Below are 14,080 nucleotides of genomic sequence, written 5' to 3' on the forward strand. Positions count from 1 at the left end.
ATGGCCTGCTCTTTTCAGAAGGGAAGAGGTGAGTGAAAAGTTTTTGAGTCATTTATGTTTAACTTTATTGGCTTTGTGGTAACAATAATTTATTGTGTTTTGTAGATTTGTGCAGAGTTTAAAAGAATCGCAACAGCCCCATTGGTGTCTACATACTTGGCGAAGATGGATCAATATTCTGCAAAGCTTATAAGGATCTATGCAAAACGAGGAGTCGTCAATTGACAGAGAATTAAAAACCTGCTGGTTTCCACAACACGGGTATGAAGAACTGCACTCATTAAAACCTTATAATAAAACTTATTTTTGCACTGGTGAAATTGAAATAGAGACAGAGCGCAGCGCGTCACAACCTGAAAACCACGCCCACCGGGGGGGAAAGCAATCCAACAGTCTCCATTGACTTTGTATTGCAAAAGGCCGCCTCCTTGTCATTTCTGGCTTATAACAAAAAACTGAATAATGCCTAAAAGCTGCTTTGGGACAATATGTAACAAGCCAAAGAACACAGAAATAAGTTTTTATAAGCTGTCGAGCCGTAAAACCCAGTCTTTAAGGAGAATAAAGTGGATGGCCGATTACGTTTCCCCCTATTGGACGCAGTTTTACTAATAGGAGTACTATGAAAAGTTGCCTGTTTCCATTTCTGTGTCTAAACGCTCGTTTTTTGAAGTCGACAGCTTATAAAAAATTATTTATTCATTTTTTTGACGTGTTAGATGTACACCTTGTCACACAGCAGCTTTTAGGTATTATTCTGTTTTTAAGTTTAATCTGTAAATAAGTTTTTATAAGCTGACGACCCCAAAAAACGAGCGTTTAAAGACACAAAAATGGATACAGGCAACTTTTCATAGTACTTCTATTAGTAGAACTGCGTCCACTTTATTCTTCTTAAAGGCTGGGTTTTACGGCTCGACAGCTTATAAAAACTTATTTCTGGGTTTTTTGGCTTGTTAGCTGTACATATTGTCACACAGCAGCTTTTAGGCATTATTCAGTTTTTTGTTATAAGCCAGAAATGACAAGGAGGCGGCTTCTCGCAATACAAAGTCAATGGAGACGGTTGGATTGAATTCCCCCCCGGTGGGCGTGGTTTTCAAATTTGCATAACTGCGCTCTGTCTCTATTAGAAAGTTTCTGGAACTTGTAAAAAAGAAACAAAGGTACAGTTTAAGGTGTTCCTTTTTTGTTGTTGTTTTCCACTTACATGCTGTATTTTGCATAATAATCTAAAAATAAAGGTAAATGTTTACCTGATATTGTGAATGCTACAATTAATAAAATTTTGATATTTACATATTTAGACTGACTGACACATTGATCAGACTCCAATCTTTCTTTGTCTACCTGAATGAAGACCTGACCAGTCTAATTAAAGAGTACTTGGTAAGTATATGTGCATATATATACTTTGCTGTATTATCAAGGAATTGAAATGTTGTGGTATCCCAGGTGAAAAAGTAGTACACTTCCATATTGTACTTACAGTGCTCTATTTTTATTTATACTTTATATACTAAAAATTATTCTTTAGTACTTTTTAAGATGTTCTTAAGATTATCTAAGTGTACTTATTTGTGCTGTTTTGAGACAACATGATTATGAACTAAAATGTGCTTTGAATATACTACTGTATCTCTGTATTAAAAATGTATTTAGTTAAAACTTGTAAACTTGAACCCAACTTTCATACAAAGATGGGCTCAAGTTTACTACGAGTGGTACCTAAATACATTTTTAAAATAGATTTTTAGCACATTTCAGTTCATATTCATGGTGTCTCAAAAATAGAACAGGGAAGTACAATTATACCTTGTTCACACTGTCAGCCTAAATCCGATTTTGCTGCATATTCGCATCCATCGATTCCAATTCAGTCACATTTAGAACTTGTGAACGGCCAAAAACCACATGAAATCAGTTCAAATCTGTTTCAGGCTACATCCATGGGTGGTTTAAAATCCTTTTCAAATCCAAGTCAGTCTGACTGCTCTGATCGCGTTTGTGTAGCTTTTCGGTTATGTCATGCTGTTGCGTCACATAAAACGTAAACACATCAGATGTTGAGGCAGATTGTCGTGCCAGCGCAACGTCATTGCCATAGAAACATTGCAGATAATCCGGAAAACAGCAGAACGCTACAGCACACACAGAACAGTTGTGATCCACAATATGGACGAGTTTGTCAAATCGGATATGCCCTAAAATCTAATTTAGACTGACATTGTGAATAATGTACAAGATGTTCTTAAGATTATCTTGAGAAGTGCAAAATAATAATTTTTAGTATATTACGTACAGAATTAGTGCATGAAAATAGAGCACTTTAAGTACATTATGGACGTATACTTTTTCATTTGGGATAACTTTTTATTTTATCTCATCTCCACTCATGGTATTTCAAACCTACGAGTTTCTTTCTAATGCAGAAAACAAGATATTTTAAATAATGTTGGTAAGCAAACAATACTTGTCCTCTTTGACTTTTTGGCTGTTGTACATTATGGAATATGAGACTGTTCTTAAAATACTTCAGTTTTACAGAATCAAGTGATGTGGTTTTGAATAACATTAAATGGTAAATAAGAGATTTTTCTGAACTTATTAATAAACATAAAATAATTGTTTCATTGTCATTCTCACCTGCAGGATACAGATGCACCCAGTACCCAGGAGGCGTTCCAGAAGATGGTGATGGGAGTGCTTGTAGGTTCAGACATCGAAGACAGCCCAGCAGATGTTGGAGTGTTATTGGAGGGATTAAGAGTTCTTGGACCTCATCAACATTGTGTATGCGACAACCATGCTGATGGGACTGATATATGCACTGAACTTGAGCTACTTTCCTGAATTCAGGTACACTTTTGAAGTATTGCAGTTGTTGTTTCTGGAGCTAGATGGGAAGTAACTATCTCATAAAGTTCAGACGCTGAAGACCAAGACTTTTGCAGATGTTTTGAGAAAGGAATGTTTTAATATTTCATATGTAAATGCCATGTTTTTGAAATGGCAGTACAGTAACATTCGGGAAGTTAGCAGTGTCGTCAATTTATTTTGATAGTTTTGCAGTGTGTTTTTATTTAATTAGATTAATGTAGAGTTGTTTAAAGCTTTGGCTGTACGTAAATGGTGCTGCATCTAATTTGTCATGGAATGTTAACGTTTATACTGTATCTGTAGTTTAAGTGCAATAAACATGGCTTGAAGAACTGGTGTCTGAGATTCTTTTATGAATAAAATGAATGCTATATAGAGTTTATTACAAAAAGTATATTATTGTGTGTGTACTTGAAATAGAAATTGTTATGTTAAAGTAACTAAAAGTAATTGGATGGAACCACTGTCCACAATGTAAATGAGTTGTATGAATAAACTACTCTTGAGTTGGACAAGCAAAAAATATTTGATTAGTTTGTACAAGTTAAACACATGTTCAGAAAACGTAACAATCTTAAGTTATGGATAAGTAACTAAGATAATTTTGTTGAACGTTACCACGTCACATTAGTTATTTATTATTCAATTGTGTTGCTGCAACAGAAGAGTTTGGCATTGACTGAAAACAACCCTTAAATGTTAATAAAAACTAACTGGGTTGTGTGGAACCACTGTCCACAATAAAATTGTGTTCATTTAAAGTATCATTTTTTTGAGTGTACAACAAACACATAGATTGTAGGCAAAAGTTTACTTCCTCTGCCTGTTGACGTAAACAAGACCGACATTATCATAATTCCTCCTGTTTGGACTCACAGCCTGTAAGTTAACTCCTGTTAGCATTGCATTGTTACAGAATCCTTTAAACATGGTAGGGAGTGTCACATTTCCGGCTGACATCAGAGATATTCAGGCCAGTCATTCACAACATACAGATTAGCTGGCCAATCAGGGATCAGATCAATGAGTTTTGTACAAAATAAATGCATTTGAGGAAAGCAGTATATCTGCTACAAAAATGTACGGTTTGTGGAAAATAATGTGTTTTGTAAGGAATAATTGACGACGGGCCATTGAATTATAAGAAAATAATGCACACCAAGGTGGTAATGCGGCACGACGCGAAGCGGATTTCAAATAATTCAAAGGACCAGAGTCAATTATTCCGCTTATACCACGGTAACCACAAACATTGCTCTGGTGCCTATTTTTAAGACATTTGACAAGTTAGGTGTGCGGTTTACAGAAAAATAATCAACACCCATAGAACATTTCTCAGCCAATCAGAATGCAGCATTCAACAGACCCGTGGTATAAGTAAGGAATAATTGACGACGGGCCATTGAATTATAAGAAAATAATGCACACCAAGGTGGTAATGCGGCACGACGCGAAGTGGATGTGTGCATTATTTTCAAATAATTCAAAGGACCGGAGTCAATTATTCCGCTTATACCACGGTTACCACAAACATTGCCCTGGTGCCTATTTTTAAGACATTTGACAAGTTAGGTGTGCGGTTTACAGAAAAATAATCAACACCCATAGAACATTTCTCAGCCAATCAGAATGCAGCATTCAACAGACCCGTGGTATAAGTAAGGAATAATTGACGACGGGCCATTGAATTATAAGAAAATAATGCACACCAAGGTGGTAATGCGGCACGACGCGAAGCGGTGTGCATTATTTTCAAATAATTCAAAGGACCGGAGTCAATTATTCCGCTTATACCACGGTTACCACAAACATTGCTCTGGTGCCTATTTTTAAGCCATTTGACAAGTTAGGTGTGCGGTTTACAGAAAAATAATCAACACCCATAGAACATTTCTCAGCCAATCAGAATGCAGCATTCAACAGACCCGTGGTATAAGTAAGGAATAATTGACGACGGGCCATTGAATTATAAGAAAATAATGCACACCAAGGTGGTAATGCGGCACGACGCGAAGCGGAGGTGTGCATTATTTTCAAATAATTCAAAGGACCGGAGTCAATTATTCCGCTTATACCACGGTAACCACAAACATTGCTCTGGTGCCTATTTTTAAGACATTTGAAAAGTTAGGTGTGCGGTTTACAGAAAAATAATCAACACCCATAGAACATTTCTCAGCCAATCAGAATGCAGCATTCAACAGACCCGTGGTATAAGTAAGGAATAATTGACGACAGGCCACCGAATCATAAGAAAATAATGCACACCCAAGGTGCAATGCGGAACGACGCGAAGCGGAGTGTGCATTATTTTCAAATAATTCAAAGGACCGGAGTCAATTATTCCGCTTATACCACGGTTACCACAAACATTGCTCTGGTGCCTATTTTTAAGACATTTGACAAGTTAGGTGTGCGGTTTACAGAAAAATAATCAACACCCATAGAACATTTCTCAGCCAATCAGAATGCAGCATTCAACAGACCCGTGGTATAATTAACCATAAACCACACGGACACATTGTATTATACCAAATACACAAAACAATGTTGTTTTTTTAGCAATGAAATAGGTGCACTTTAAATATATTTATAATAATATTTAGTGCATATGGCTCATTATTTAGTATCCCTATAATTTGTCTGGACATCAGCCAATATCTAGACGATTGATAAATATGCACAGTGCTCTGTCATCTGTTGGTCCAATAGTTCATCACTGACCTGCTGTCAAAATTCCAAAGATGCAAACTCCGATACCTTTCTGTTTGCAAGACACAAACAGGATATATTATGATGTATTTACCCCTTGCTGCAAGTTTCCCATATATCACAAATAAAGAAGAATGTTTAAAAATACATTCAAAAAAGCTCTCGCTGTTTTGCTGTGGGTCATTGTTAAAGGGAAAGTTCAGCAAAAAATGTAAATTCTGTCATCATTTTCTCACGCTCATGTTGTTACAAACCTGTATAAATTTCTTTGTTCTGATAAACACAGCGTAAGATATTTTAAGGAACCTTTCTAAACAAACTGATTATGAGCCACATTCACTTCCATAGTAGGGAAAAAGAATACTATGGAAGTGAATGGGGCTCATGAATGGTTTGATTACAAACATTCGTCATAATATCTTCCTTCGTGTTCATCAGAACAAGAAAATTGTGGTTTGTAACAAAATGAGAGTGCGTAAATGATGACAGAATTTGTATTTTTGGGTGAACTATCCCTTTAAGTGTAGGACTCCCATCGGTTGACCTTCCCTTGAGTGAGAGCAGAACTAAAATTATTTCAGGAAGAGGCACGGACTGTGCCGTCCTCTATGATGAGGTGCAAACATGATGAGTCTTCATACCCGATGCAGTATCAGAAAATCACAGGCGAATCTTAAGAACATTAACCAGAGAAATGTGTTATTCTTCAGCTCAAGATATGTACAGTATTAGTGTAATGTTTCGTAAAAGTATCCGTTTTTATATCAATATATTTATGTATCAGATGCTTTTCTTAAAATTCTTCAGGGAACATAATAAAACTAAGTAATGTGGTTTTGGAAGAATTTGATGAGAAATGTTTAAATTCATCTATAAATCTTTGACCTTTCATTGCAGTCTTTAGAATCTAATTTGAGACATGCCTTCCATAAGTATTGGGACAGTAAAGACAAAATTGTTTGCTGTGGAGACAAAAAGATGAATATGAGGCAAAAGTACAGTATGTTACATTTTATTAACATTTGATTAGTTTCAACTAGAGATCCACCAATAATACATTTTTTCACCAATACGATAACAATTGTTCAGACTGATATCGCTGATGCCGAAAATTATAGTTTGGTTGTTATATTAAAGGGATAGTTCACCCAAAAATGAAAATAATGTAATTAATGACTCAACCTCATGTCGTTCCAAACTCGTAAGACCTCCATTCATCTTCAGAACACAGTTTAAGATGTTTTATATTTAGTCCGAGAGCTTGTTGACCCTTCATTGAAAATCTACGTACGGTATACTGTCCATGTCCAGAAAGGTAATAAAAACATCATCAAAGTAGTCCATGTGACATCATTTGGTCAGTTAGAATGTGTTGAAACATCGAAAATACATAAATTACGACTTTATTCAGCATTGTCTTCTCTTCCGCGTCTGTTGTGAAGCGCATGCGCGAGTCTAAAATCACGTGCACTGCAGTGACGCGGATGACATACGACACAGCTGATGTGTTATCTGGTGACCCCCAGCTGTTTTTTTCGTGCGCCGGGCTTCGTTTGCAGATGCAAGCTTTAAGTTTGAAAATGGCTGATAGTCGATAGAGTTAAAAATTGCTTTTTTTGACCAATACCGATTATTGGCCGATATATCGGTGCATTTCTAGTTTCAACACATACATGCTTTACCAACACGGAACAAGAACCTTGTATCCTGACTTGTGTGCTTTTACCAAATGCAAGACTCATAAGCAATGGATCAAACTGATGCTACACATTTTTTGCTTTTGATGTGTGGACAATTAATGCATCAGGACACAGCTCATCCCTTAACACCTTTCAGACAATAGATTCAGTATGATCACATTAGATAGAAGAATTAAAATACGCACGTGTTTCTCTGTTGAGTTGTTAATTGATGTTAAAAATGGTGAAAAATAAAATGTGACTGTACTATTGTTTCATATTCACCTTTAAATGTTTAAACTTTTTTTTTACTTCACAGCAAACTTATTTTGCTTTTATTGTCGCATACACTCTCAGAAAAAGGGTACAAAAGTTGCCACTGGAACCTTTTTAAAAGGTCCTAATATGCACCATTTTGGTACAGCTACAGTACCTTTGAGGTACCAATATGCACATTTTATGTACAAAAGTGCACTTTTTGAAAATGTACTGCCCCCAACTATTTCATTTTTTAAATATTATTTATTTTTAATTCACTTTCTTATATGCTAGACAATGACGTAGAATGACTTTTATGTCTATGTTAGGGGGTTTTCAGACTTTAAAAGGGAAAGAAATGTTTATATTTAAGAGTGCGCCTAAAATACTGCAAAACCTTTATTCATTCCTATAATGATGAGAAAATCAATAACTGCACGTTTACACTAACACTAACATTTGCACTATTGATTTCTTTCCATTTATCTTTCATATTTAGACTCTATGGACTACCCTAAAGCTGCAGATCAGATGTGCACTACTTCATTTAGATGGTAAAGTGCAACAGTGCAATATGCTGCATAATTAATTAATTGCTGTAGATTATGATCTGATTGACTGGTATTACACAAATACATTAAAGAGTCTTTTATCGAGACGATTCATGTGAAAAGATTTTGTGTTGTGAAAAACACAGGAGCCATTTTCTGAGTTTATATCAAACACTAATTATTGAAAATCGATGAACCAATGACATGTGTTCTTGTTAAAAAAAATCATGTATTTAATTTGGAATGCATTTATATTTTAGTGTCCAACATTTATTTATTTAATTTCATGTTCACTTGTGCAGAGCCCAAATGAAATAAAGGCTTTTATTCCAGAACATGATATAAAACTTTTATTTTATAGTGCCTTGAATAAGATGTGCCTCAGACTGTCAACTTTTATTATTTTGAAGTATTAACTGTAGGTACTGGGACTTTCTAATGAAAATATTACTTCATAGTTCATAGGGACTCTATGGCTACAGTACATTTACAAAGACCAAGGTCTTCATATGTGCCAGATATAAATGACTTCCCAGTGTCCCACATACTGTATCTCCATGTGACATAACACTACTTGTAATGCTTGATGTTGTTCTAGGTAGTGTTCACGGAGAAATAAGACAAAAACTTAAAAAAATGACCATGTAGGTTTAAATGGTTAAAAATAATATTATTAAGGTTGTTGCATTACTTTTCATATTTTATTCTAAATATAAATATATAAATAACTTAAACATGTATTTATTATTTAATGTATTAATATTTAAGTATTATTTTATTATTAAGTTAATATTAATAACGTGCCTAAGCTTGTTCAGAGCTTATTTCAAAAAGCTTATTTTGATTTAATTTCGTTTTTTCAGTGCATGGACGTTTATATTATTTTTGCACTGATCTTTAAAAAACTGACCGTCATCTCCCTTTATTTTACAGACATAATTAAATGCACCAAATTTGCCTTTTTACCTCCCAAACGTAATCCTCAGATGTGTTTACAGCGATCTATTTCGCCTCAGTGTTCTCCGCCAATCACATTCGTCCCTCGAGTTCAGCCCCCCGCCCCGATCGAACGAATATGGGCGGTCCTTTGTTCTCTCAGCCAAACAGAGTCCGTTTCTGCAAACACGTTGCGCGCCACCGACAGCGCCAGTATACTAGGCCGCTTGTGTGATCAAACGTCTTTGCGGCGTACCCATCCGCTCCGTTCAAGGGAACATCAGCGAGATTAGAGGGGGACTCTCAACTTCATTCCAGTGGCACGCGAGGATCTGAATCTCTTTTGAGCTCTGCCGATCGCGGAGAATTCAAACGCCTGAGTATTGACGTATTTGCACTCCTGCGTTTATTTTTAGACACGGGATATTTCGCGCGTGTTCCCGCTGTGTTTATGTAACAAGCAGACAATGAAAACAGAGTCGATCGGATTTACCTTAACATCGAAAAACGTTCATGCGGACGCAACTTCATGCATTTAGCAACGTTAACCCACCCGCGCTTTTGTATGCGAATGTATGATGGGTTCCAGTCGCGATCGCGCTTTTAGTGTTGCACGGTAATGATAAATTATAAAATGATAAAAGCGACGCGTTTTTGTGCTATAAGAGATGTATCGTTGATCTCGAATAATAAAAGCGATACACTGTAACCCTGACATTGTTGCGGGTCTGATTGGACGTGGGGCACGCGAGGCTGTCATAATGCAGATCCACACTCTATAACGCAACCCACATCCCTGCGTGCGACTCCACTAAGCTCAAAGCACAAAAACCAACGTGGAAATAACTGAACGGACGAATAAGAGAATAATTGGCATTGGTTCTAGATTCATTTGAAATGCACCTTAAATTTGCATCTTTTTATGCGTTTAGTGCGTTCAAAGTGTAATGCACCGAGGCAGACATCGCACATTAACACATCTAAATTTGTCCAGTTTAGTCGCACCTTGTCATCACCTACACACCCTCATGTCACTTGAAACTCTTTTTGTATGTCAAAATGGCAAAGCTGCTCTTTTGTTTGCAACCAGGATGTATGGGGATGATTATAAGTACATTTACTTCTTTGGTTTCATCTTACCTTGAGAAGTGGTTTTCATAGGCTTGCTTATGAATCTTATTTTACATTGGACGTCAAGTGATAAACGGCACACCATCAAATTGGTTTATTTTATGTAATTATTAATTAAAGAAAAAGGTTCTTTATGAATATGACTATGGACATTAGGAACGTATGCAAAATGATTAAATGGATAGTTCTCCCTAAATTAAAAAATGTCATTTATCTATTCCTTCATCAGGGCTCACCGCCAATTTTTTTTTATAATGGCCCGGTTGGGCAAGTGGCTTAGGTTTTCACTTGCCCTGGCAAAAAAAAAAGATTTCAGTGTCACATATTTAAAATAATAATTCAAGTCAAATATAATTGCATTCATTTTATGCATCATTTTTTAAGACAATTGCCAATTTTAAATGTAAACTCTAATTCTGAAATTTCACAATACTCTCATCAGGGTCAATAGTTCTAAGTAAATATATACGGTAATTGCTTGTTCCAACGAAAAAGCCTCTCGATTTGACGTTTCTTCATCGTTTTTCATCGTGCTTTAGCCTACCCAAGTAACGGTCTGCTTCCAAGTTGTTAAATAATTACATTTTCTTTTTGCCCCATAATTAAAGGGGGCCGGCGGCATCTTAACGTCTCTTATGTCGATGTAACACGCAACGGTGTTCACAACAACCAATAAGGTAGGAGAAACCTCAAGACATTGCTAAAAAGTTAACATTTGCGATGCTTAAAATGTGCATTGAGGGTAACTTTGCATAAGAATACATGCAGACAGATGGCCACAGGCAGAAAATAATATTTTTAAAACATATTTTTAAATTGTTTTATACCCTGTGAAAGGGTCTGGTGTGATATGACTCATTGTGACCATCAATGATATAAAGCTAAAAAAAATCTCACAAAACAGGGCTTGCACAGTTTTTTTCCTTGTTTATCCTTGTCACAAATGAATCTAATATTTATTCTAGTCTGTTTTGTATTTTTTTAGAGACTTGCATAGTTTTTAAGGATATTTGCATGATATGTGCTACCAAGTGGCCAAAATAACATTAAAGGAATTCCATTTTCTTAAAAGAAAAATCCAGATAATTTACTCACCACCATGTCATCCAAAATGTTGATGTCTTTCTTTGTTCAGTCGAGAAGAAATTATGTTTTTTGAGAAAAACATTCCAGGATTTTTCTCATTTTAATGGACTTTAATGGACACCAACATTCAACACTCAACTCAACACACAACAGTTTTTTCAACAGAGTTTCAAAGGACTATAAACAATCCCAAACGAGGCACAAGGGTCTTATCTAGCGAAACGATTATCATTTTTGACAATAAAAATAATAAATATACACTTTTAAACCACAACGTTTCGTCTGGGTCCGGTCCAGCGCGACCTAACGTAAATGCGCAGTGACGTAGGGAGGTCACGTGTTACATATATAAAACGCACATTTGCGGACCATTGTAAACAATAAACTGACACAAAAGACATTAATTAGTATCAGTTGACATACAACAACGTAGGAACGGTCCTCTTTCAACACACTTGTAAACACTGGGGCGGAGTTTCGCGTTCGTCCTCTGTGACCTCTTGACATCATGACGTATTGGTGGGGTCACGCTGGCGCATCACGACCGGATCTAGACGAGAAGTTGTGCTTTGGAAGTGTATATTTGTTATTTTTGTTGTCAAAAATGACAATCGTTTCGCTAGATAAGACCCTTATGCCTTGTTTGGGATTGTTTATAGTCCTTTGAGACTCTGTTGAAAAAAACTGTTAAGTGTTAAGTATTAATTGTTGGTGTCTATTAAAGTCCATTAAAATAAGAAAAATCCTGCAATGTTTTCCTCAAAAAACATAATTTCTTCTCGACTTAACAAAGAAAGACATCAACATTTATGATGACATGGCGGTGAGTAAATTATCTGGATTTTTCTTTTAAGAAAAAAATGGAATATTCCTTTAACATTTGATATTTGAAGATCTTCTCAAGGGCCATTGCAAACCTGTATTAGGCCTAGTCATCAATTTGCAATTAGTATGTTAACTCAGCTATTACTTAAATAATGATTCTGTCTTTAAGTCATTAATGCAGAGTCCAGTATGCTTCAGTATAAACATCAAAGCAATGTAACCACTAGGGCTGTGCAAAAATATCGATACAGCTAACTATCGTGATACATTTCCCCCCAATAGTGTATCGATATTTTTAAAAACTCAGCAAATCCCTCTATGGGCTGCTGTAGGTGTCGCTGTCCAGTTGTTTGTCATATACGGCCATTTAGCCAATGTCTCAGAAGTTAGCGTGAGAGTGAGAAAATGGCAGAAAAAAAAACACCTGCAGCTTTCAAAGCCGACGTGTGGAAGCACTTCGGGTTTAAATTTGTTTTTTTAAATTCAGCTCTATTTCTTTTTACATTTTTGATAAAAAAAGAAAAAGTATTGCAATGTATCACATCATGCAACGTATTGTATTGTGATACATTGCATCCCGCCCCATGTATCGTGATACGTACCGTATTGTGAGGTCCTTGCCAATACCCAGCCCTAGTAACCACTCAACCTGAGAATAGCCTGTGAGTTCACCTGAAGGTCCGTTGCATGTGATGTGATGCTAAACTCTGCTGTTCCTCTGCAGAACAATAGTGCATGATTCACTTTCTTGACAGCTGATCTTATATTGCTTACATCCCCTTAGCCAGATGTGTCCGGAAGATAAGAAGCTCATATTTGTGTGCTAGTAATAATGATATTATGCATGCCATCCTAAATATTTATACACGTTTTTTTCACTTATTACAGATTTAGGAACTTGCTAAGTTGTTATACGGTTCCTGCCCCTTAAACAGATCTCACTGAATGGGGATTCCTTAAGCAGTGAATGCAATACAGATGCAATGTGTATGTCAGATTCGCTAAATAAATAAATAAATACATGTTCGGCCTATTGGTCACCCTGGCTGTATAACAAGCGTCTCATCCGTCACATGGTACCACTGTATGCATGTTAACAGCTTGTTTAGGGCCACGGCATCATGAGCATGTGCACCGTATCGGTTAATCAGTTTTCGACCAGCTCATTTACTGTGACATGGAGAGATTCCTGTGCTGCGATCTTTATTGGTTAGAGACAGCGAGTTTAGCCACGGGGCACGCGGAAAGTGCCATTCAATATTGAGTGTCTCATGTAATGTCAAGTTCAGAGTTGAAAGTTAGGTTTCTCTGTGTATTTGTTTTTCTCTGTGGGACAGTGTTACGCCAGACATGTCAGATTGAATTTCATCTCATCAATAGACTTCATTAACTTTGAATGTTTATTGGGGTAACTATAACATACTGCAAATGACATGGGTGTTGTTGTAAGAGACTCGAAATAATGCATGTGAACTAAATGATAACTATATATATATCAGTCCTTCTAGAAAAACTTTTTTTTGTCATTGTTGGGGGGGAAAAAATCCTTGATCTTGCAGAAAGTTTGCGATGGAATATGCGGGATATTTACGCAATTTTATGCGATGAAATTGCGGGAACTTGCTGAAAATGCGGGAACTTACAAAAACTGTTTGCAGCTTTTGCATCTTTTCAATGATGTTCACGTCACATAATCACGTCACTTCATTACATTCCCATGGCAACAGGGAACATGGCTGTGCTTGTGTGAAGTAAATGCAAAATTATTCAACTTTCTATTAAGATATATGCGATTTTTGCTACGAAAATGCTGGGATTATGAAATCATGCAAGCCCCGCATATTTTGCGCAAGAAAATCTGCAATTTATGCTGCAAAAGTGCGGCTTATTTGAAAAAAATGTGGCCGTCGCATAAATATGCAGACTTTGGCTGATTATGCGTTGAATCATGCGCTCGCATAATCACGTTTTTCTGGATGGATTGATATATACCCGAACCCTTTTATGTTTTTGGCTTTTGTG

The 14,080-nt window shown here is 36.3% G+C and overlaps 1 protein-coding gene across 2 annotated transcripts in view; it reads left to right on the plus strand.

The window, feature by feature from the left end:
* Positions 1–10,774: 10,774 nt before the first annotated feature.
* adarb1b (adenosine deaminase RNA specific B1b) overlaps positions 10,775–14,080 on the plus strand; it is a 197,801-nt gene continuing 194,495 nt past the window's right edge. The window contains exon 1 of one of the 2 annotated variants that reach the window (XM_055214837.2): positions 10,775–10,824. The gene's annotated coding sequence lies outside the window, so the exon portion shown is untranslated. The remainder of the gene's footprint in view (positions 10,825–14,080) is intronic. The other variant, XM_073854699.1, reaches the window with a different exon arrangement.

This window comes from Misgurnus anguillicaudatus, chromosome 17, assembly GCF_027580225.2.
Source record: "Misgurnus anguillicaudatus chromosome 17, ASM2758022v2, whole genome shotgun sequence".
Lineage (NCBI taxonomy): Eukaryota > Metazoa > Chordata > Actinopteri > Cypriniformes > Cobitidae > Misgurnus > Misgurnus anguillicaudatus.